At 46.5% G+C, this 21,341-nt stretch overlaps 1 long non-coding RNA gene across 11 annotated transcripts in view; it reads left to right on the top strand.

The window, feature by feature from the left end:
• LOC109549293 (uncharacterized) overlaps positions 1–19,791 on the top strand; it is a 136,772-nt gene extending 116,981 nt beyond the window's left edge. For 2 of the 11 annotated variants that reach the window (XR_002175539.3, XR_002175542.3), the window contains 3 exons: positions 6,307–6,469; positions 17,000–17,888; positions 18,494–19,791. This is a non-coding gene — a long non-coding RNA (uncharacterized lncRNA). Of the gene's footprint in view, positions 1–6,306; positions 6,470–12,314; positions 12,384–16,999; positions 17,889–18,493 lie in introns of all 11 variants that reach the window. The other 9 variants (XR_004521705.2, XR_002175541.3, XR_002175538.3 and 6 more) reach the window with 7 other exon arrangements.
• The last annotated feature ends 1,550 nt before the right edge of the window (positions 19,792–21,341 follow it).

Here is a 21,341-nt window from a genome sequence, read left to right as displayed (position 1 = left end):
TTTCTGAAATGATATAAAGAATCATTCCTTCATTCGTTCATTTGTTCATTTAACCACTATTTAGTGAGCTTGTTTTCGGTGCCAGGAGTCATTCTAGGCCGTGGGATTAGCAGGGAAGAGGACAGACGTGTGCTATGAAGGAAGAGTAAAGCCAGACCCAGGGGTGGAGCCTGACAGGCGGCCCAGGGGCAGGTAGGATGTCATTTTAGCACCAGAGGTCAAGGGCGGACCTCGGAGGTGGGCAGGGAGGATTCTTAGAGAAGGTGAGGTTTGAAGACATGAGGACCTTTGTTTAAAAGTCTACGTTTGTACAGCACCTTCATGCCTGGGAATTCATGAACTTCAGAATTGACTTCCCCATCATCCCTGAAGGGTGGGAAGACCCAAGGCCCCGAGAGGAGGCAGCTGGCCAAGATGTGGCACAGGGAACTCCACAGCAGCCAGATTAGAGGTCTGTGCCCACCGCCTGAGTGTTGGTGAGCCCACCTTCTCCTTGGCTTCCTGAAGGGGAGCCTTCAGTCTCCCCAGCCCCTCTGCCCACCCCCTTCCCACTCCTGCAGGTGCTTCCCCAGGAAATGCTAACGTGGAGTGAGAAAGCCACGGCCAGGCTGAGGTCTGAGGGTTCCTAGTGTGTGTGTCCTTGAGCAAACCCTCTCCTGCTGGTGGGAGATTCTTAAAGTCAGAAGTTGGGGACGGAGTGAAACTTGGTGGCCAACCTCCACCCACATGTCCTCCTTCCTTTATCACATCTGTCACTACGCACCCCCTTAGCAGAGCTGCCGCTCCTGTGCTGACACCGGCTGGGAGCTCTTTCTGTTTTATCTTGTTTAACTCACACCCACCCTGTGCGTAGGTCTCTATTCTTACCCATGGGAAACAGGAGACAGGCATTTGCTGAGGCTAAAACAGAATGCTAAGTCAGGTCTGTCCGACCCTCACCGGGGTGCTTTGAGCCATTGCGTTTTCTTGTTTACTCAGTTCTGAGCAAAGGGGAACCCCTGCCCTTTGGGGATATGAAATTGTAGAGGTCGGTGGGAGGGATCTGGAAAAAAGCTAGAGGATGTGTCCAGGAGAGGAGTGATGTGCATGTCCATGTGGAGTCGGGAGAACAGGGAGTTTGATGAGAAGGAGCTGGGATTCAGAGTTGAAAAAACCTGGGTTCAAGCCCAGACTCCACACTAATTCCACGGATGGCAGGATTTGGAACAAATCCTTTAAGCCCTCCAGCTTCCACTTCCACATCTGTAAAATGGGGTAATAATGGTATCTCTCTCTCAAACGTTGCTGGGTGGGTCCAATGAGGCGATGCAGATAAAGTGCTTAGACGGTGCCAGGCTCACAGTAAATGCCCAATAAATGCTGGTTTGCTATTGCCTGAAGAGTGGCGGCACTACAGACCCGGAAACTTTAGATGCGGGGAAGGACAGCCGTGCGGTGCAGGCAGGAGCAGTGCTTTACCCAGGAGCGGGGGCGCCTGGCAGAACCCAGGCCCTTGCAGGAGGGTATCCGCAGGGACCTGGGCTTCCAGCATCGGAGGGATGAGTGACCTCCGGGGTGTCTTCCAACCTGGAGATGGCGAGTCTTTGCTACGGTAGCAGCGACAGCTCCAGCAAGGCAGGGAGCAGCAGCTTCTGTTGGCTCCCAGACACCCCAGCTGTGGTCTTTGGGAATGTGTTTATCCACCCCGGAGGGAAGTGGACGAGTGAGAAGTGAGGGCTGGGCTTTGCAAACGCTGGCCTGTGAGCTCCAGTGCGCCCGGCGTGGCCACCGGGCCAAGGCAGTGTCACACGGGTTAGGGCGCGCTGCGCACTCACTGCATCAAGATGTATTTTGCAAACGTATTTTAAACAGATAACATCTCTTATCCTAATGTGCCTGTTGGCTACCTGCCCGTGAATGTTAGCCTCCAGGAGAAAAACAATTGCTTGAGCTGAGTGTTGGGTACTTTTACTTTCCATACGCTACTCAGGGGTCCTTGGAGTCCCCTTCACCCCAACACACACACACACACACACACACACACACACACACACACACACACACACACGCTGGCCTTCATACAGACATGCGGTCGTGAACCGTCGACCCCCTTCTGCTGCTACAGGTGTTCCTCCACCCACGTGTGTATCTGGGGATGCAGGACCTCCTAACAGCACTGTGGCAATATTTTGTGCTTTCAGGAAAAGTCCCCCGTGTACATGCACACCGTACATTTCCACATTTAACAAACTCCCCCTGGCTTCCGCTTCCAAACCCTCCATTCCCCTCAGATAAATACTTCAATAGTCCACTTTGCGATTAGTATTCAACATGGTGAGGCCCAGGGGAGGAGTGTCATTTCCCAGAGGTCCCCAGCAGGTTAGCTACAAGGGCTCTCTGGTCCCCCCCAAACAAGCCAGGACACCATGGTGGTGAGGAGACCCTTTCAGCCACCTTGACCGTCTCCTTGAGGCTGTCGTCTAGAGCCCAGAGCTGACCAGAAAGGACTGCTGTGGATCTGAGACCCAGCCAGCCAGGGACGCAGGAGGCCCGGGTAGCGGGGCCTGTGCTGCCCCCCATCAGCCTGCGTGAGAGTGATTTCGAGAGAGAAACGCAGGTGTGGGTTTGCACCAAGCTCCCTGCTTGCCCTCTCCAAACCTCATCGGGGTCCCCTCCCCTCCAGTCCAAGTTGGTAGTCCCTCCTCTTCCCCTCCCCCACCCCCTCTCTCCTTCTTCCTTTCTTCCTCCCTCGTCATGTCCTTAACCAGAAATGCTGGCAGCTGTGCTTCCTGCCCAGCGTGGGCCTACTTTCCTCCTGAGCCAGAAAAGTGGGCACAGAACAAATGCCCAGGCTGACCCCTCAGGGCCCCAACATCAAAGGCACAGGAAACAACTCTGTTTCCCTGTCCACCGACAGGTCAGCTGATGTCTCGCCAGGCAGCGCCTCTGCCCGCGGAAACAGCCCTGTTGGCCACGCCAGGCACCCAGATGTTTTGATCTTGCACGGCAGGTGGCCAATGTCTCTAACCTTTCCGTGTGTAAAACGTCTGATGAACGGGAAGGGGATTCCAGTCAGACCACGGAGCAGACCTGTGTAGCTGCCGGGGGATGTCTGCACCTGCCTGGTGCCCACGTGGACACAGTGCACACACGTGCACAATCACACATGCACACTCAGCCCACGTGCAAGCATTCATGCACATGCACTTGTGCACAGGTGCGTGTGCCGCACGGGCACACACACACCCACGTAGGCTCGTCCACAGAGGGGTTGCTCCAGGCCTCTTACTCAGCGTTTCCCTACCTCATTGAAAAACAGTCAGGAAGACAAATATATGATATCGCTTATGTGTGGAATCTAAAAAGAAAAAAGATACAAATGGACTTATTTACAAAACAGAAATAGACCCACAGACATAGAAAACAAATCTATGGTTACCAAAGGGGAAGGGGGAGGGATAAATTAGGAGGCTGGGATTAACAGAGACACACTACGATATATAAAATAGATACCCAACAAGGACCTACTGTATAGCATAGGGAACTATACTCAATATTTTGTAATTAACCTATAAAGGAAAAGAATCTGGAAAAGAACATATATGTATGCATTATATATATGTATAAGTGAATTGCTGTGCTGTATAGCAGAAAATAACACAACATTGTAAATCAACTGTACTTCAATTTAACTAAAAAAAGGTATAATCAAAAAAAAACTTCCCCTGCCAAAAATAGATAGATAGATAAACAAACAACAGTCTCTATCTGGCCATCTGTAAGAGTAACCCAGGTTCTCTGCTGGACTCCTCTGACAGCCAGCCTCGAGTGGGCCTTGAGGGAAGCCCTGAGTAGATGCAAACCTTCCAGAGGGGTCGAGACAGCCTTCAACATCTGCACATATCCACAGGCAGTTGGCCAGGCCCTCGAGGGCCACAGGACACCCGTCCTTCACAGCGTGATAGCTGGGAGCTCGCCAAGGAGCCGAGCGCCAAGCTGGGCCCACTAGGGATTTAGCAGCAGGCCGTCACCCACAGCTGCTGGGATTCAGAGGACAGACTCTGAGCCAGGAGCCTGCGTGTAGTGACACTGCGACAGAGCCCAGAGCCACAGTGCAGCCCTGTCCTTGAAGAAGCCGTGGGACCCTGCGATGGGCTCACCCCCGCTCAGGGTCCAGGGTCGGTGAGAGTTTGTTTCTCACTGAGGTGCAGTGAAAAGAGCAGACTGAGGGGTTTTGTTTGAAACCTGCCCTGGGGAGAGGTCAAATGAGGGGACCTGGAGCTGTGAACAGTGCCCTGGTCATGCACTGGCTCGCCATCCATGAACCCCTCCCCTTCCCCGATACCTAGGGGGCACAAGTAACGGTGACATTTTAATGATTTCAGATTTAAAACATGTTCTCCTCTGCCTGCCTCCAAAAGGACTTTAAGAGGCTATAGGATTCACCGCTAACGTGTACTAATTAATTCACAGTTAGATGAAAACTTCCGAGCAGAGGAGTGGGTTCCAGCAGGCCCCCAGACGTGAGGTGACGGCCACAAGTGAGCGTGGAACACGCCTCCACACGGCACGCAGCTGAGGTCCAGCCCCAGACCTTCCATCCTGTGGTCTTGACGCCTAGGATATCTGGCCAGGCCGTGGTGACCCGGCCAGGATTCAGGGGTATGGCGTCCACCTGGGCACCCAGCTACTTACCTGCTGTCTCTGGCTGCCCCTGGGGAGAAAAAAAGAACACAGCTATCTTACTTTTTAAATTTTAAAAAATATTTTTAATCGCTAACCCTTGCCCATGGTCCAAAGTGTCAGAGATTCAAACCAGTGTGTGGAGAAGAGTGTCCCTCTCAGCCTGACTCCCTGGACCCCCAGAGTCATCTTCCCCAACTGCTTCATGTCATTCAAGGTTCCCAGCAATCTAAACATGCCAGTTGACATTGTCAGGGCACAATAGAAGATATTTGCTTCGTTTTGACTTTGTTTAGTTTCAATACCGTTTTTGTCTTTATAGCTTTTGTTTTTTCTAAAAAAAAAAAAAAAGAAGAAGAAAACACCTGTAAAGCCCATCACCTAGAGATGAAAGAAGAAACAAAATGTTGGCTATTTTTCTTTCTGTATATAAAAAAGTATTAAAAAAAAAAGTATATAGTATTTTACTTTACAATACTGGGATCACAATATCTCTAGCAGTTTTCATTAGGAAATAGTCTTTTATAATATGCTTAATGTCTGTGTAATAGTTCACCTTATAAATGTATCATGAATTATTTAGCCACACCTGGCTGGCTTGCCTCTAATTAGAAAAAATTTCACGAAGTGTCACCACTGGGTGAGAGTTATCTCAGCCGATCCTCCTGACAACCCTGTCAGACAGGAATTACGATGATCTTCAGTTTATGACTTGGAAGGCTAAATCAACGACTCAAAGACACTCAGCTACTGGGTGCGAGGAGGGGGACTCTAGTTAGCACCCCCAGCTACACTGTTGCCCTGTCCCTGGACCCTTGTATATACCGTCATCTATTTTTGCCATCTTGAAGGACACATGTTAGCTTACTGTTGTTGTTTTATTTGATCTTTTTAAAATTTGTGCTTATTTTTTGGCTGCGTTGGGTCTTTGTTGCTGCGTATGGGCTTTCTCTAGTTGCAGCGAGCGGGGGCTACTCTTCCTTGCGGTGCACGGGCTTCTCACTGCAGCGGCTTCTGTCGTTGCGGAGCACGGGCTCTAGAGCATGCGGGCTTTGGTAGATGCGGCTCGTGGGCTCAGTAGTTGTGGTGCACAGGCTTAGTTGCTGCACAGCATTTGGGATCTTCCCGGACCAGGGATCAAACCTGTATCCCCTAGATTGGCAGGTGGATTCTTAACCACTGAGCCACCAGGGAAGTCTCTAGCTTACTGTTTTTATTTGCATTTATTTTGTTGTTGTTGAGTTTGAGCATGTTTTAATTTCTTATAGACCATTTGCATTTAGTTTCCTTTAAAATACTTGCTTGTGTGTTTTTGCCTGTTTTTCTGTTAGTCTTGTGCTATGTACACACACACACACACACACACACACACACACACACATAATTACCCATTATCTGTCATATATGTTTCCCAGTTATTTTCTTGTCTTTTAATTTTGTTATGGTAATTTATGACTGAGAAGTTTAACATTTTTTATGTCTACCAATATTTTCCTTTATGATTATTCCCATTAATTTTATCTTCAGGATGCTTTCATCCCTCCCAGGTGCAGATAAATGTTTATTCCTATTTTCTTTTAGTGGTACAGTGAGTTCATTTCCACATTTAATTCCTCCATCTATTGTTAATTTTCTTCTCAAAAGGTCAGTCCAGAAGTATACTTGAATCAGTTTGTGCGGGATGTCCACACCCATCACCGTGTTCCATCACGCCTGTTACCTGGATGAGCTCTTAGGAGATTGACATACCTGGTACCTGGGGCCAGCACATTATAGAGACATTATACTTCCACTGATACAACTAAAGGTACATCAGCTTTTAGCAATCCCATGCATTACTCACTGACATTAACTCCATGGCAACGAAAACTACCAGACTTTCTTTTGTTCTGGGGGTGAGGGTACAACTTTTAGAGAAACATTTCCACCAATTGCTATAAATTTGCATGTAACACTTCTATATAACTGTGTCTATCAAGTAGATGTTATTTGGTCTTTGGCTTTTTCTCTTGTAGCATAATTTCCATTTAAATTCCAAGGTGTCAGAATATTCTGACACCTACTTCTCAGCCTTCAGAACCGTACATGGCTTCCCAGGTCACTCTGGTCCATTAGCTATTTCACATGCTACTTTTGGACATCTGGGTTATTCCCTAGATCTTATTTTCACACAGGCAGCTGACAGCCATGCCCCTACCCTGCATGTTCTTCTGTGTTTCATTTTTAATTCTCAGTGTTTTTACTGACATATATTCTGACTCGATTTTTATTGATCTTGTCGGTTTGGCCTCTTATTCCGTCCAGTTGAAATGCGCTTGCGTCATTCACGATTTGGTTATTTATTTCATTTATTGTCCCTCTGAGCTTCTAGTTGCCCATATATTTGACACAAGTGCCTTTGACATCTTTGCTCAAGGCTTTGAAAGCTGTGTCTACAGATGAGGAAACCGGGGCTTGGTGTGGTGGGGTGCCTTGACCAAAGTCACAAGGCTACTGTGACTTGGAGCCGAGGCAGCGGGGATCCAGGTCCCGTGCCTCCCAGGTCGGGGCAGTGGGGTGGCACAGAGATGGCCAGCCCTAGGGCAACAGCCTAACACTGACAAAGGCATTAGCTGTCACGGCCGGACGCCGAACTGTGTGCTTCACATCCCCGGCCTCAGCCCTACGGATGACATCGCTGGGGGCGGGTGGGGAATGGGGTTGTTCTTATCCCCATTGCGCAGACAAAGAAAGAAACTGCAGCTCTGAGAGCGGAAGTGAGTTTCCTAGGGTCAGCAGGGAGCGGCTAGCAGATGGATTTGCATCAGCCCCCAGCACTGATACCCTCGACCGTGGTGCGGCTCTGATTCCTGCGCCATCAGTGGCGTCAAAGGACACTCCAGGGACACCATTAGGGCTGGGCGGGTGGAAGGACACAGCCGCTGGCACAGATCTAGGATCCCCCCATCCCCGACCTCAACAAGACTTCAAAGTGTTCATCTTTCTGTTTGGGCTCTGTTTTTCAACTAGCTAGGGATCCTCCTCATCTTATTTTCACCTGGTCCACATTCCTCCATTTCAAGAACGAGACTTTGTCAACTGCTTGGTTGATGTTATTTTAGGTACACAACGCTTACCAGATTGCACCTGTTCGATCACAAAAGATCCCCGGGTGTTTGGTGGTAGGGGGCAGCGGTGGGGGACTTGAACCCATGTTGTTCCCCGTGTTCTTTTGTTTTTTTAAATAATTTTTTTTCGATACATGAAGGAGCTGAATTGCTTGTTTTTAGTTTTTGGCTGTACCCTGCGGCATGCGGGATCTTAGTTCCCCGTCAAACCCGTGCCCCCTGCATTGGAAGGCAGAGTCTTAACCACTGAACCACTGGGGAAGTCCTCCACCCCCGTGTTCTTTTTGAAAAGTTTTCAATCTGCATGGTCAAAAGTTCTAGAATATTCCCCCAGGGATTACCATCAAGCAACCTACCCTTTTACAATTTTTGAAAATGGACAGTTTGCCCAGGGGTCAGCTGCCCAGTGTTTAATCACGGTGCTTCTTTGAGGTCATCTGAGGGCTTCCATCTTTGCCTGGGCTGAAGACGAACTCATTTAGCGTGTCTGGGTATCCGAGCGCTGCCTTGTCGTCTCACCAGCCCCGGGTTCTACCTTTGGAAGAACATTATAAAGAACTAGAAAACAGGGAAGCTAAATTGAAATTGCTGAATCTGACTCCTTTTTGTCAAGTCTTTACACTTCAGAGTCTTCTCCATGCAGAGCCCTGTCCCTTTCTTGTTCTACTCTTCCAGTAGCTTTAAAAACCTTCCTAACATTGTGGCTCCACAGTAACTTCTGCTTATTCTGGACATAAGCCCTTCCCAGGACTGTTCTCACAGGTACGGGCCCCTCATGCATGTTCTCCTTGATTCTGTGTCTCTCTTCACCTTTGGATGCCTTTCTAAAGATTTGAGATCACCAGTGATCACCCTTTGGGACCACATTGGGCTTTTTTCTAGGTATTTCCTTTCTTTTTGTCCCTCACTGGGATTAGTCGCTATTATATAAGCAGAATTTGGGATTATCCCCCAATCTCTTTCCTCACTTGGGATCAGATACTCGAACCCCTGGACCCTCAAGTTAAGACTGTGTGGCACTAGGAAATTTTGTCCATCTTTTCAGGCTTCAGTTTCTTCATGTCAAAATGGGCGTGATGATAGCTTTAACCCCCTAGAGTTGTTATGAAGGAAATAGTGCATAGTCGTGATCAATATCAGTATTATTACCTATCTGTTACTGAAACCCTTTGTGGTGACAATCGATAGAAATCCAACTCAAACTGGCTTATACACAAAAAGAGAGTCCATTGGCTCAGGGAATTTTCCCCAAGGGCTCACCATCAAACAAAGTCCAAAAGTCCATCGGCTTCAGGCACAGCTGGATCAGAGCCCTGTCAACGTCCCCAGGCTCTGGTCTCTCCATCTGGCTCTGCTGCTGCTTCATTTGGGAGCGAGATGGTGCTCCAGCCCCTCCCCCTGCCCGCCTCCTCCACCAGCCCCTCCCCCAACCTCCTAGGGACCCGGGCCCCCAGCCCAGCAGAGCCATGGCGAGGGTCAGGACCACACAGCCTGGCTCCTACCCCTGGGAACTGGCACCATGCCCAGAAAAGGGGGAGCTGGGCTCTGAATTTGGGAGATGCGCTCACCGAAAAGCAGAGCTTGGGAGCCTTCCTGACTGTGAGTGATTTCACGGACACCTGGGCACCTCCTCCGCTCTGATGCAGCTGATGGCAGCTAGCCACTAAATGCTGCTCTTTCCAGCAAGACAAACCCCACCAGAGTGGAGAAAGATGACCCTGAGCCCTGCCCTCGGGTCCCGCTTTTTACTCCCTCCTTCACCCTGGCCCTGGCCCTGATGCTCGACTCTGACACCTGCTAGACTCCATCCTGTACTCCCCTCAGCTTGGTCCTGATGGCTGGTAATTAATTGGCTTTTTCTTTGTCCTTTAACCCCACCCGTGCCTTCCAGATGGGTTTTCCACACCTGGCAATTAACCTTGGCAATCACCCTCAACTCTGCGCAGTGGGCCTGCTGGACCGGATTTTATGTTTGTTTGTTACTTCTCTGCAATGCACTCTTGGGCTGTCCTAATACAAGTCTGGTCACCCACTGTGGTTATGGTGTGACACCGTCACATACAGTGCCAGGCACCATTTTTTCTTTAGTAGCCTGGAATCCCTGTCCCCTGCCTTTGTGCAGCTGCGTGACCCTCTGTGACCCGACCTTGACCCCTGTGCCATCTCAGTGGATCAGGGAGTCCAGGTGCTGTGCCCCTCGCAGGGAAGTAGAAAAGGTGTCCACGGTGTTGTCTGCTGAGCCCCCTGCTCTGCCCCAGGGCAGTCCCGAGCCAAGCTGGGTCAAGCAGCCTTGGACTGAGCAACGCCAGCCCCATTCATTCCCCACGGAGACGCTTGACAGTGGAAGAGTTTCTGTCCTGGGCTGAACTGGCTCTCAGCTCAGGATCCAGCTTTCCTGTTGACTCCGTGAGCTTCTCTGTAGCTTCTAATACGTTTCCCTTTTTGCTGGAGTCAGCAAGAGCAGTTTCTTTGACTTTCAAGGACAGAGCTGACATTCGAGGGCTGTGCTTCAGCTCTTCTGGCTTTATAGATTTATTTGAGCTTTTTAAAAATGCCTCCCTCTGAAGTTTCCAGTTAAACTCTTTCTGGTCGCACTAGCAAGTCTCCTGCAGCGTGTTCTTCTCGGATTTGGGTTCATACATCTTGCTTCCTGCCAGGACCCCACTGTTCTGGGGTGGATCTGGGCTGCGGTCCAGAAGACACAGTTCCGCACTCTGACACCATCTACATGCCCAGATGTTCCCTCCGTATACTTCCTCTCTCCTCCTTTCACTGCCAAAGTCACGAATTTCGAGTGAAAGAAGGAATGAAAACACCACCTGTAACACCAATTCCTTCAATTTCCTCCCCAGAACTTCCACATAAATAGAAATAGATTGGATTTAGACTCATAGACCATCACACTTGGAAGAAAACTTAGAAACCATCACAGGTCTTTACTCAAGTGCCATCTGTGATCGATTGGTTATGGCTGACTGGGTTTCACATCTGGACACTGAAAGGTGCTGTGAGGGATTCACAATGCCTGCATGGGCGTGGTAAAGGAAAGTACCAGCCTATGATCTGATGATTCGCTCTCCTCCAACAACCTGCTCTGCATTTTACAAATGAGGAAAACTGAGTTACACACATATTAAGTTGCCTAAAGCTATATAGGAAGCCAGGGCAGATTTGGGGATAGAATCTAGGTTGTCACACCTTTCCTAACAATGACAATGACTTCTCTTCAGGTTGGAGTTCAGTCTATATGAGGTCATCAAAGTCTCCTTGCTGGTTGCATAGCGTGGTTTCTAGGCTCAGCCACTTCTGTGCATTGCAGCAGGACCCTGTGGATGCCTGTGGGGCTAGGGGCAATATTCATGGAGATCTTTCAGGATCACAGTTCCGATGCCCTAGGGCAGTCCAGGCGGTGCCGGCCCTGGGAGCTCACCCATTAAGTGGGGTTGTTTTATCAGACTGCAGCTGAAAACTTCAGAAACTACTGACCCCAATGGAATATACTCCAATTCATTCCAAGTGGGGAGAAAACAAATAGCCCGGTGACCCTCCCCAAAGTGTTAAAGTTCCTTACGCTTGAGATGGGAAATCGGGTCCAGATCCAGACCTGGCATGATTCATGAGAGCTTGCTGTGGAAAGAGGAGGACAAAAGGTCTTCAACCTTCCTGTGAAAGCCAGCTCCTTATTTTTAAACCCATCCCGTTTGACTGTCAAGGTCGGAGCCTTCATAAAAGCCAAAATGCACTCCTAGAATTAGCAGGGCAGCATGCTCTAGGGTGGTGAGGACCCTGCAGAAGCAGGCAGCTGCAGGATCTGGGGTGTCCGCCTGCAAACATTCACTCAGCAAGTTCCTGGGAGACGGGCCTTTCTCCTGGGCCAGCAGCCCCAGAGTGGGCGTTCCCGATAAGGAACAGGGCTGCTGCTTTGGGGGAGGGAGTTCTTCTGGACTGGGGCCCATTCTCAGGACAGTTGTCAGTGGCCTTAGTAATGGGACAGCATTCTGTTTTATTAAAAGCCTGTTGCTGGCTGGGAAAGCTGTCTGCCTGCTGTGTGGGCAGGGGCCCAATATCGCTGCGGGCAATTCCAAGACAGTCCTTCGAGCTGACATCAAACCAGGAAAGAACATGACTGAGTTTTAGCTGATGTAGCAGTACTTTTTCTTTCTTTCGTTTCTTTCTTTCTTTCTTTCTTTTTTTTTTTTTAACAGTTCTCTCTACCAGTTCCACTGTGTACATTTTGTGTGTGCGGGCATGTATGTGATTTTGTCAACCGGCGGCAGCTGGAGTTCACCCCTTGAGCACACCTCCCCTGGCTCTCCGTTTCTCCCCCTCCCCTCCCCCTTCTCCATAGCCTCACCCTTGCCTCACTGGCCTTCCCAGCCCCCAGCCCCCTGGTAGACACTGGGAGCAGAGGGAGGCCCAGACTGTGGCCTGAGGGTATTTACAGGGTAGGGGTTGGGAGGGGAGAGAATTTGACTGCTTTGTTTATCTTCTGAGTCTGGAAACTCTACAGAATCCATCCATTTTCAAGGAAGCCTTCATTTGCAGGTTTCCCAAAATAAAAAATAAAAAAGGAGCCTCACTTCAACAGGAACCAGAGGAAGAGCAGTTTTCTCTGTGAGCTGATTTGTTTATTATTATTATTTTATTCTTTAACATTAGGTTTGTTGAAAGTAGTCAAAGACAGTCACTTTTTTTCATATTTTTATTTTGCTTTTGTCTTTTTTTGCCTTATCAGTGTAGAGGGCAAATACTTTGTGGGGAGATTGGTATAAAATGCTCACTTGACACATGTCTACGGGAAATAGAGGTTTTGTGTAAACTTTTATGTTTGCATTTTCTGCTGAGGTTACAGATGTCTCTGGGACTCTTCCCTTCATTTGTAAATTGAAATCACTCAAATTGCCCCTCTTTTACAAATTAAAAGAAATTAAATGTGCTTCAACACAGATTTTAAAAATAATTTCAAAAAATTTATAAAAGCGGTTTCCATATGCTGGTTAGCTGTGTGTACATGATTTCTCTGGGTCTTTTGAAAATTTGGAGCGAGCAGTGCCCATATCAGGTAGAGCATGTGAATTTACTGGCTTCTTTTTAACCCTGTACTCAAGCAGTAAACTTTTCCTGTAGTGCCAGAAAATGGCATATGTTTTGAAAAACTATTTCTAAAGATGGTCAGGGCAGATAAGGGGAATTCAGAAAAGAAAATATAAAATGTGTTACTTCACATGTGAACATTCAATTTCAACTTAAGGACAGACATTCCATTTTCAAAGCTGCTTTTATTTACCACACTGTATGAATCACTGTACTGATGTAAGCCTAAAATCATGTAAACTCACAAGTTTTGCCACATATTTTAATTCATTTTATAATTGTTTTCAGAATCTTGGGAAGAGTAATATATGGCACAAGAAAAGAGTGGTATAAATCATGTTAAATCCAGTGTACTTTTTCCTAAACTGTGTCTTCAAGGTATAAGATATTCAGCAAATTGGATTTTTTTTTTTTCTCTACTCTCTGGTTACTTAAGAGAAACCAGAAGATTATCTCTATGGTGAGGGTATAGAAAGCAGTATTTTTATTTTTTAGTTTTTTTGATGAGGGGAAAGCTCGATCCGCTGGCATGGTGTACTGGCTACTGTGTCTGTGGTAAATTCAAAACATTAACTCCAGGTTTTAATACTGCACATTCCCGCAGGTCACTGGGCCAAAAGCCCATCCAATATTGTCAGGCAAAGGCCCAAGATGAGAAACAAGTAAAACACAGATACGAGGTCTTTACTGGTGCAGCTAAACATTTGTAATTAAGAAAACTCCAGTAGTTCCATGGTAATCTGTTTCTAGATAAACGTAGTCGTAGCCTTCGGCTCCAAAGGAAAACCTCTTCCTTCAAGACACTGGGTGAGGAACGGGGAGAACTCAGAGAAAAGCCGTTTTCGGTGTTACAGACAAGTGTTTACATTAGGAGCCAACTTTCGATCCAGGAAAGAAGTGATAACCTGTTTGGGTTTTCCAAAGGAATTAATATCCTGTGGACTGAATACAGAGTAGGCTCAGAGAAACGTTGAATAATGCAATTGATCTCTTCCAAGAAAGCAGAGGGTGGAGTTCTGATCATAGGAAGCACCACTGACAGTATTTTTTTCTGCTTTCTGGAAAATCAACCAGGAAAGAAAATATGTCTGAAACATTTAAAAAATAGGCTGTTTTGGCATCTGGTTCTGGAACAAGATGGTGTAGATTCACTTTCCCTACTCTGTTTCTCTAAATACAACTAAAAACTCTGGAAGCTATTCAATAGACAATGATAAAAGAACTCTGAAAGTTGGAAAAGAAGAAGGTAGACTGGCAAGAATCCTCAAGACTTGAGAAACAACAACTTTTTGAGTTCCCTGAGCTTTTTTATCTTCCATGTACCCTGAACAGGGCACAGGAGAGGATTGCAACCTGGAATCACCAACAGGCTCAGGCAAAAGAAACAAAAAACCCCAAGAATATCCTAATCTTTCTGGCCAAAGTCCAGGAAAAGGAAAGCACAACAGAGACCCAGTAAGAAGTTCCAGCCTCCTTTGGATTGTCTGCAAGGACCTAGGGTCCTTGCAGACAATCCAGTCCACTGGCAGCAGCAAAGCCCTGGACACTTCCGGCTCCTGGTCCAAACTGAGATACCATCAGGTGGTCTGAATCACCCACAGCTGCAGCAGCAGTTGAAATCATACGTCTCCTTGGCCTCTACGCAGTGGCATAAGGAGACCCAGGCCCACCAGCAGCTTCTTCCTCATTCTCCAAGGTTTCCCAGCAACAGAGTTTCCATACAAAATGATCACTAAGAAAACTGTATGGAGAGATATACTGAAAATATAATTAAAGCAAAAAAGAACTCTAAAAACGTTCAAGTAACCCAGAGGAAGTCAATAAAAAAGAAACAGAAGAATGATAAACAGAAGGAACAAACAGAAAACAAATAATAAAATGTCAGACTTGGGACTTCCCAGGTGGCGCAGTGGTTGAGAGTCCGCCTGACAATGCAGGGGACACGGGTTTGTGCCCCGGTCCGGGAAGATCCCACATGCCGCGGAGCGGCTGGGCCCGTGAGCCATGGCCGCTGAGCCTGCGCGTCCGGAGCCTGTGCTCCGCAACGGGAGAGGCCACAACAGTGAGAGGCCTGCGTACCGCAAAAAAAAAAAAAAAAGTCAGACTTAGTCCTAATAGATCAGTAATTACCTTAAATACAAATGGTCTAAGTACACCAATTAAAAGGTAGAGATTGGCAGAATGGATCAAAAAGCACGACCCGACTAGATGTTATTTACAAGAAACCCACTTCAAATTCAGTGACATAGGTAGACTGAAAGCAAAAGAAAGGAAAAACATATACCATGCAAGCATTAATCAAAAGGAAGGGGCTATGTTAATATCGAAGTAGACTTCAGAGCAAAGAAAGTTACCATGGGCAAAGAGGGAGATTACATGTTGACATATAGGATTAATCCACAAAGAAGATACAGCCATCCTGTGAACCAAACAACAACATATTTCACAATATATGAAGCAAAAACTAAGACAGCTGAAAGAAGAAAGAGATAAATCCACTACTGTTGTTGGGAGCTTAAATTCCCCATTCACCTCCCACTCAGGACTTATAGGGCTACTAAAGAGAAAATCAGCAAAAATATAGAAAAGAAAAAATATAGAAGAATTCAACAATGCCATCAACTGAAAGGATCTAATTGACATTTATAAAATGCTCTGTCCAGCAACAGCGTTTAAAGGGCCCATGGAACATTTGCCAAGATAGACCACATCCAAACTTTAACAAATTCGAAAGAATCGAAATCATATAGAGTCTGGCCATAATGGAATTAGAGTAGAAATCAAAACCAGGAAAATCTCCAAACTCCTGGAAACTCAACAATAAACTAAATAATTTATGGGTGAAAGAGGTGATCTCAAAGGAAATTTTAAAAGTACATAGAAAGAAAGAAAATGAAGATAAATATATTAAAATTTGTGAGATGCAGCTAAAGCAATGCTGAAAGGGAAATTTATGGCGCTAAATGCTTACATTGGAAAGCAGTTATCTCAAATAACTAATCTAAGTTCTGACTTCAAAAAATTTAAAAAGAGCAAACTAAACTCAAAGCAAACGAAAGGAAGGAAATACTAAGGAGAGAACATCAATAAAACTGAAAGCTGGAAAATAATAGAAAAAAAATGGGAACATAAAGATGGTTTTCAGAAAAACATCAGTAAAATTAATAACCTCTAGCAAGATTGGCAAAGATAAAAAAAAAAAGAGAGAAGACACAAATCACCAGTATCAGGAATGAAATGAGATACCACAACAAATTCTGTAGCCATTAAAATGATAATAGGAAAATATGACAAACAATTTTATGCTTATAAATTCAACAATTTAGAAGAAATGGGCCAATTCCTCAAAAACCACAAACTGCCAAAACTCAGCCAAGATTAAATAGATAATTTATTCAGCTCTATAACTATTAAAGAAATTGAGTATGTAGTTAAAATACTCCCCCAGAATAATCTTCAGGCCCAGATGCTTTCCCTGGAAAATTTTACCGAATAGTTATTAAAGAGCAATTACTGCCAATTGTACACAGTCTCTTTCAGAAGATAGGAGAGGGGATTCTTTTTATGTGGTCATCATTTCTGACACCAAAACCAACCAGAGGCAGTTAAAAAAAAAAAAGAAGAAAAGCTAAAGACCAAGATCTGTCAAGCACTTAGATGAAAAATTATCAACCAACTTTAATCAAATACAGCAAGTTATAAAAGAACATGACACCATGACCAAGAAGGATTAATGCCAGGTATGTAAGACAGATTCACTATTTGATCAGTCAATATAGTCCACCGTATCAACAGATCAAAGAAGAAAAAGCATATAATCATGTCAATTGATGCAGAAAAATCATTTGACAAAATTAGATACCCATTAATGATGAAAAAAAAAAAAACCCTCTCAGTACACTAGGAACAGAGGGGAATTATTTCAACCTCATAAACCCTACATCAAACTTTGTATTTAATGGTGAAAGACTTAGTGCATTCACTCTAAGTTCTGGAATAAAGCAAGGATGTTTGCTGTCATCATTCTTATTTAATACAGTACTGGAGGTTCTAGCCACTGCTATAAGGCAGGAAAAAGAAATAAGTCATACGAATTGGAAAAGAAGAAATAAAACTAAAACTATCTTTTGTTGCAGGCAACATGATTGTCCACATAGAAGAATAAGCTGTCCTCCTTTCACTGACTGCATTGATCAAGCAAGTGCTTCCACTTGTTCTGAGGGTGTTGCTGCAGCAGACAGAAGCACAGGGGCTGAGAGCACAGCTTGGGCGTGGTAGACCAGATGGACACCCCAACTCCACCATTCCCAGCTGTGTACCCCTGGGCACCTTCCTTGACCTCTCTGAACTTTGGTCCCCTCATGTGAAATGGAGGTTATGGCAGAAACAAGAGCCTATAGTGGTTGTGAGTATTAAGTGAGAGCAATGTACAGACAGCTGAGCAGTGTACTTGCTGCAGGTATTACTACTACTTGCTGCTGTTGTAGGTGATCCTGCACTGTCTGCTGTGCTGCCCCCAGGACTGTCACTGGAGCCAAGAAAACTCAATTCTCCTGCTCAGTGGTCCTGTGACTTGTCAACTCACACATCCATTCTGAGCTTCACTGCAGAATGGTTATAAATGGTTTATTTATAACATGGTGACAATAACCCCTCTCTCATAAGATTCTTGTTAAGACAGGATGAAACAACAAATAAAAGTGCTTTGAGCACTTTAATAATAATAATGATAATGATAATAATAATAACAGCAGCTAAAATTTTTTGAGCACTCCCTAGCACCAGCACCATCGATTGCTTTTTACTTACAACATTTCACTTAATCCTTATAACCATGAGTTATTCGTCTAATTTATGTAGATTGGGAAACTAGTCCCCAAGAAGTAATCTGCCCAAAGACACAGCTTGTGAGCCGTAGAATCCAGATTGGACCCCCAGGATCTGGCTGTGTTCTCATGCTTCCCAGAGAAAGTAAGCCAGTGAGGGAAAGAACAGCTTGGCCTGGGGCTCACTTCCACTGGAAAGGTGGGTATAATCTGTTGTGGGAGGCTCAGAGTGCAGTCTTTGACGTGCAGTGGGAGAGCCAAGAGTCATCCTTGGCGGTGGCAACTGGCTCCAAACTAACAAACTGTCTGAGAAATAAGGTTCCCTCTTGTAGGACACCAGGTAGGATGTTACTCAGAAAGTCAGCTTTCCATTCCCTTGAAGGATTCAGTGATTAGACTGAGGCCAACTACGGGCCCAGGTCTAAAAATAACTCCATCCCTTCTAGCAAGGACTCAGTCTGGACTGAAGTCATTCTTTCAGGTGCAGAAAAGGAAAGCTTGACTGTACGTCATGGACTTAAAATAGGAGTGGGGTCATAGGGCCAGCTGGGGCTCACGGGTGCCAAGTGGGCAGTTTGTCAGCTGGTGTTTCCTGCTTTGGACAGCAGGTTTCTGCCTCCTTTTTTGAGTTGAGAAGGAGTGAAATTGTATGTTTGAAAAGCTCACTTGTTTTGCTTTCTCTCTTCTCCACGTGTGCCCTTTTCATCCACAATAAACATTCGTCTTTACTGGGTGTTCATGCATTGTCCTGAAATATACTAGTTACAGAAATTAAAATTGGCTACTCTGCTTCTTTCTCCCTAGCTCTGTACGATGGATCCATGAAGTTTTCCTTGGATATCTCTGCCCAGAGTGCAACAAAGAGGCCACTAGTTGAATAATTCCCACAATCCCATGGTATGGTGGAGGTCCATATGTGAGGGGTGGGCGCTCTATGGAAAGGTCTCCTTTGTGAAGGACGGTGGGCTACAGCCTAAGAGCCTACCGATTCTAAGAGTCTGGGATTTGTTTCCTTTTTATAGCCTGGCTATATTTAGGTCAATGAATTGTATTCAAGATGGACTCGTCATTACTTCATTCAATGCATTCTTTCATTGAAAAGTTATTGAAAGGACTTGTGCTCCAGACAGGGTAGCATAAAGTCATTCCTCTCTTCTCTCCTCTCAGCTAGGGACAATGATAAACTCTGGAAACACTGCAAGAAGCAACCATTAAGAGAGTGAAAAGGCAAGCCACAGAGTGGGAGAAGATATTTGCAGATCATAAAACTGCTAAGAGACTTGTATCCAGAAGACATTAAAAATTTCCATAAATCATTAATAACCCAGTAGAAAAAAATGAGCCAAAGACTTGGATAGGCACTTCACAAAGAAGGGATATAGTTTACCAGTAAACGTGAGAAGCAGAGTGCACAGTGAAATCCCAAGGAGACACATCTACACGCCTGCCAGAGTGGCTGAAAATGAACAGACTAATAACCTAAGTGCTGGCGAGGATATGGGGCAAATACACCTGCCATCCACTGGCTAGTGGGGGCGTGAAGTGGTACCATGACTCTGGAAAATTGTTTGGCAGTATTGAGTGCTGAGTGTCGTAATACCCCCATGGCTCAGCATTTCTACCCCTCTGTATACACCCAACTGAAACACGTACTTATTAACACTGAAGGCATGTACAGAGCTGCTCGTAACCGTCCAGTTATAGTAGCCAAAGACCGGAAACAACAGTGGAATGGATTAATGTATTGTGGCGTCCTTAACAGTGAAACTGAACAATCGAACGCAGCACACGGTAACACAGAACTGAGATCTTCACGCCCAGTGAGAGAACCAAGACAACCAAGAGGGTTGAATGGCTCTACGTACACCAGGTTCAAGAACAGACAAAGCTGATGAAGATTGAAGTCCAGACGGTAGTTATGTGGGGATGTAACTGGAAAGAGGCACAAGGGGTGCTGAGGTGCAGCTAATGTCCTGTTTCTTGAACTGGGCAGTGATTTCATAGGTTTGGACACTGTGAACATCTGTCGAGCTCTTAGGCTTATCATTCGTGCACTTTTCTCTCTGCGTGTTTCGCTTCAATAAAGAGTTTACTTAAAAGAATGTACTTGGGTTTGCAAAGTTGAAAAGAGCCACGAAAATCCTCATGGCCTCACAAAGAGTATTTTATATGCTGGTCAAAAACGTGAGAAACCAAGATGCTGGTCTCTCCCTCTGAGCCAATAAGCAAACAAATTAATAGAAAAGTAAGTGGGTTCACAAATGACTTACTTATAGACAGTCTACACCAAGTGTCCTGATATCTCCCATCCACAGACAGGCCAGGCCCCTTTTGACACAGTGGCCTGCTCCCCTCTCGGCCCATCTGCTTCACTGAGTCCATGGAGTCCCCGCCTCCAGACTCTCAGGCCTTGGGCCGCTCCGCCCATCTGCTCACCAGACACCATGACCAGGGACAAGGGAGTCTGGGCCACAGTCAGCCCTCCCTTGTCACTGTACAGCTCACTAGTGACCCTGTTTTTTTTTGGTTTTTTTTTTGGCGGTACGCGGGCCTCTCACCGTTGCGGCCTCTCCCGTTGCGGAGCACAGGCTCCGGACGCGCAGGCCCAGCTGCCATGGCTCACGGGCCCAGCCGCTCCATGGCATGTGGGATCTTCCCAAACCGGGGCACGAACCCATGTCCCCTGCGTCGGCAGGCGGACTCTCAACCACTGCACCACCGGCGAAGCCCTAGTGACCCATTTCTTTTCATCCCATGCTGATGCCCCCTGACATATAGAATTGGGGACAGAATTCTTTGGGAATTTCCTCTCTCTGGAAACATCTAGAGAGCTTTTGCTGAGATCCTAAAGATACTAAGGCGTCTTTGCTGAGATACGTGGCTAAAATCATCCAGGCACTTTTTAAATGAGAAAAGAGGCTCTACATTGGAAGGTGTATCTGGTGAAAGAAAGGGCCCTACACGAAAAGGCTGCTTTGGGCTTCCCTGGTGGCGCAGTGGTTGAGAGTCCACCTGCTGATGCAGGGGATGTGGGTTCGTGCCCTGGTCCGGGAAGATCCCACATGCCGCGGAGCGGCTGGGCCCGTGAGCCATGGCCGCTGAGCCTGCGCGTCCGGAGCCTGTGCTCCGCAACGGGAGAGGCCACAACGGTGAGAGGCCCGCGTACCGCAAAAAAAAAACAAAAACAAAACAAAACAAAAGGCTGCTTTATGTCCTCATGAGATCTTAGGGCTTTCCAATCTCTTACTCTTATCAATCCACAGGGTGAGAGGTGTTGGTATAACCAGCTGGACATTTTTTACAGACCATCTTTGTGAGGTCCGTCATCTCCCCTCCCCAGTAGGACGCTGAAGTTATGTTAGAGCCGGTGGGCCTTTGAGAACACCCAGCATAGACCCCTGGTTTGCAGAGGAGGGCGCCGAGGCCGAGGAGGGAAAGGGGCTTGTCAGCTGAGCAGTAAGAACACAGGTCTCCGGGGACACCTGGCAGCCACCCTACATTGGGGATTTGAGGACAGAGCGAGTCTCGTTGCTCCAAAATTAGCTGTCACCTCCTCCCCTTGGTTCCTTTTCTTGTCTTCCTACCATCAAAGTCCGGTTCCAGAAACCTCCTTAGGAGGGCCCAGGGAGCTGGCTGTGCCTCCTGCTAGGAG

This window comes from Tursiops truncatus, chromosome 14, assembly GCF_011762595.2.
Source record: "Tursiops truncatus isolate mTurTru1 chromosome 14, mTurTru1.mat.Y, whole genome shotgun sequence".
Lineage (NCBI taxonomy): Eukaryota > Metazoa > Chordata > Mammalia > Artiodactyla > Delphinidae > Tursiops > Tursiops truncatus.
This window is presented reverse-complemented; position numbering and strand designations above follow the sequence as displayed.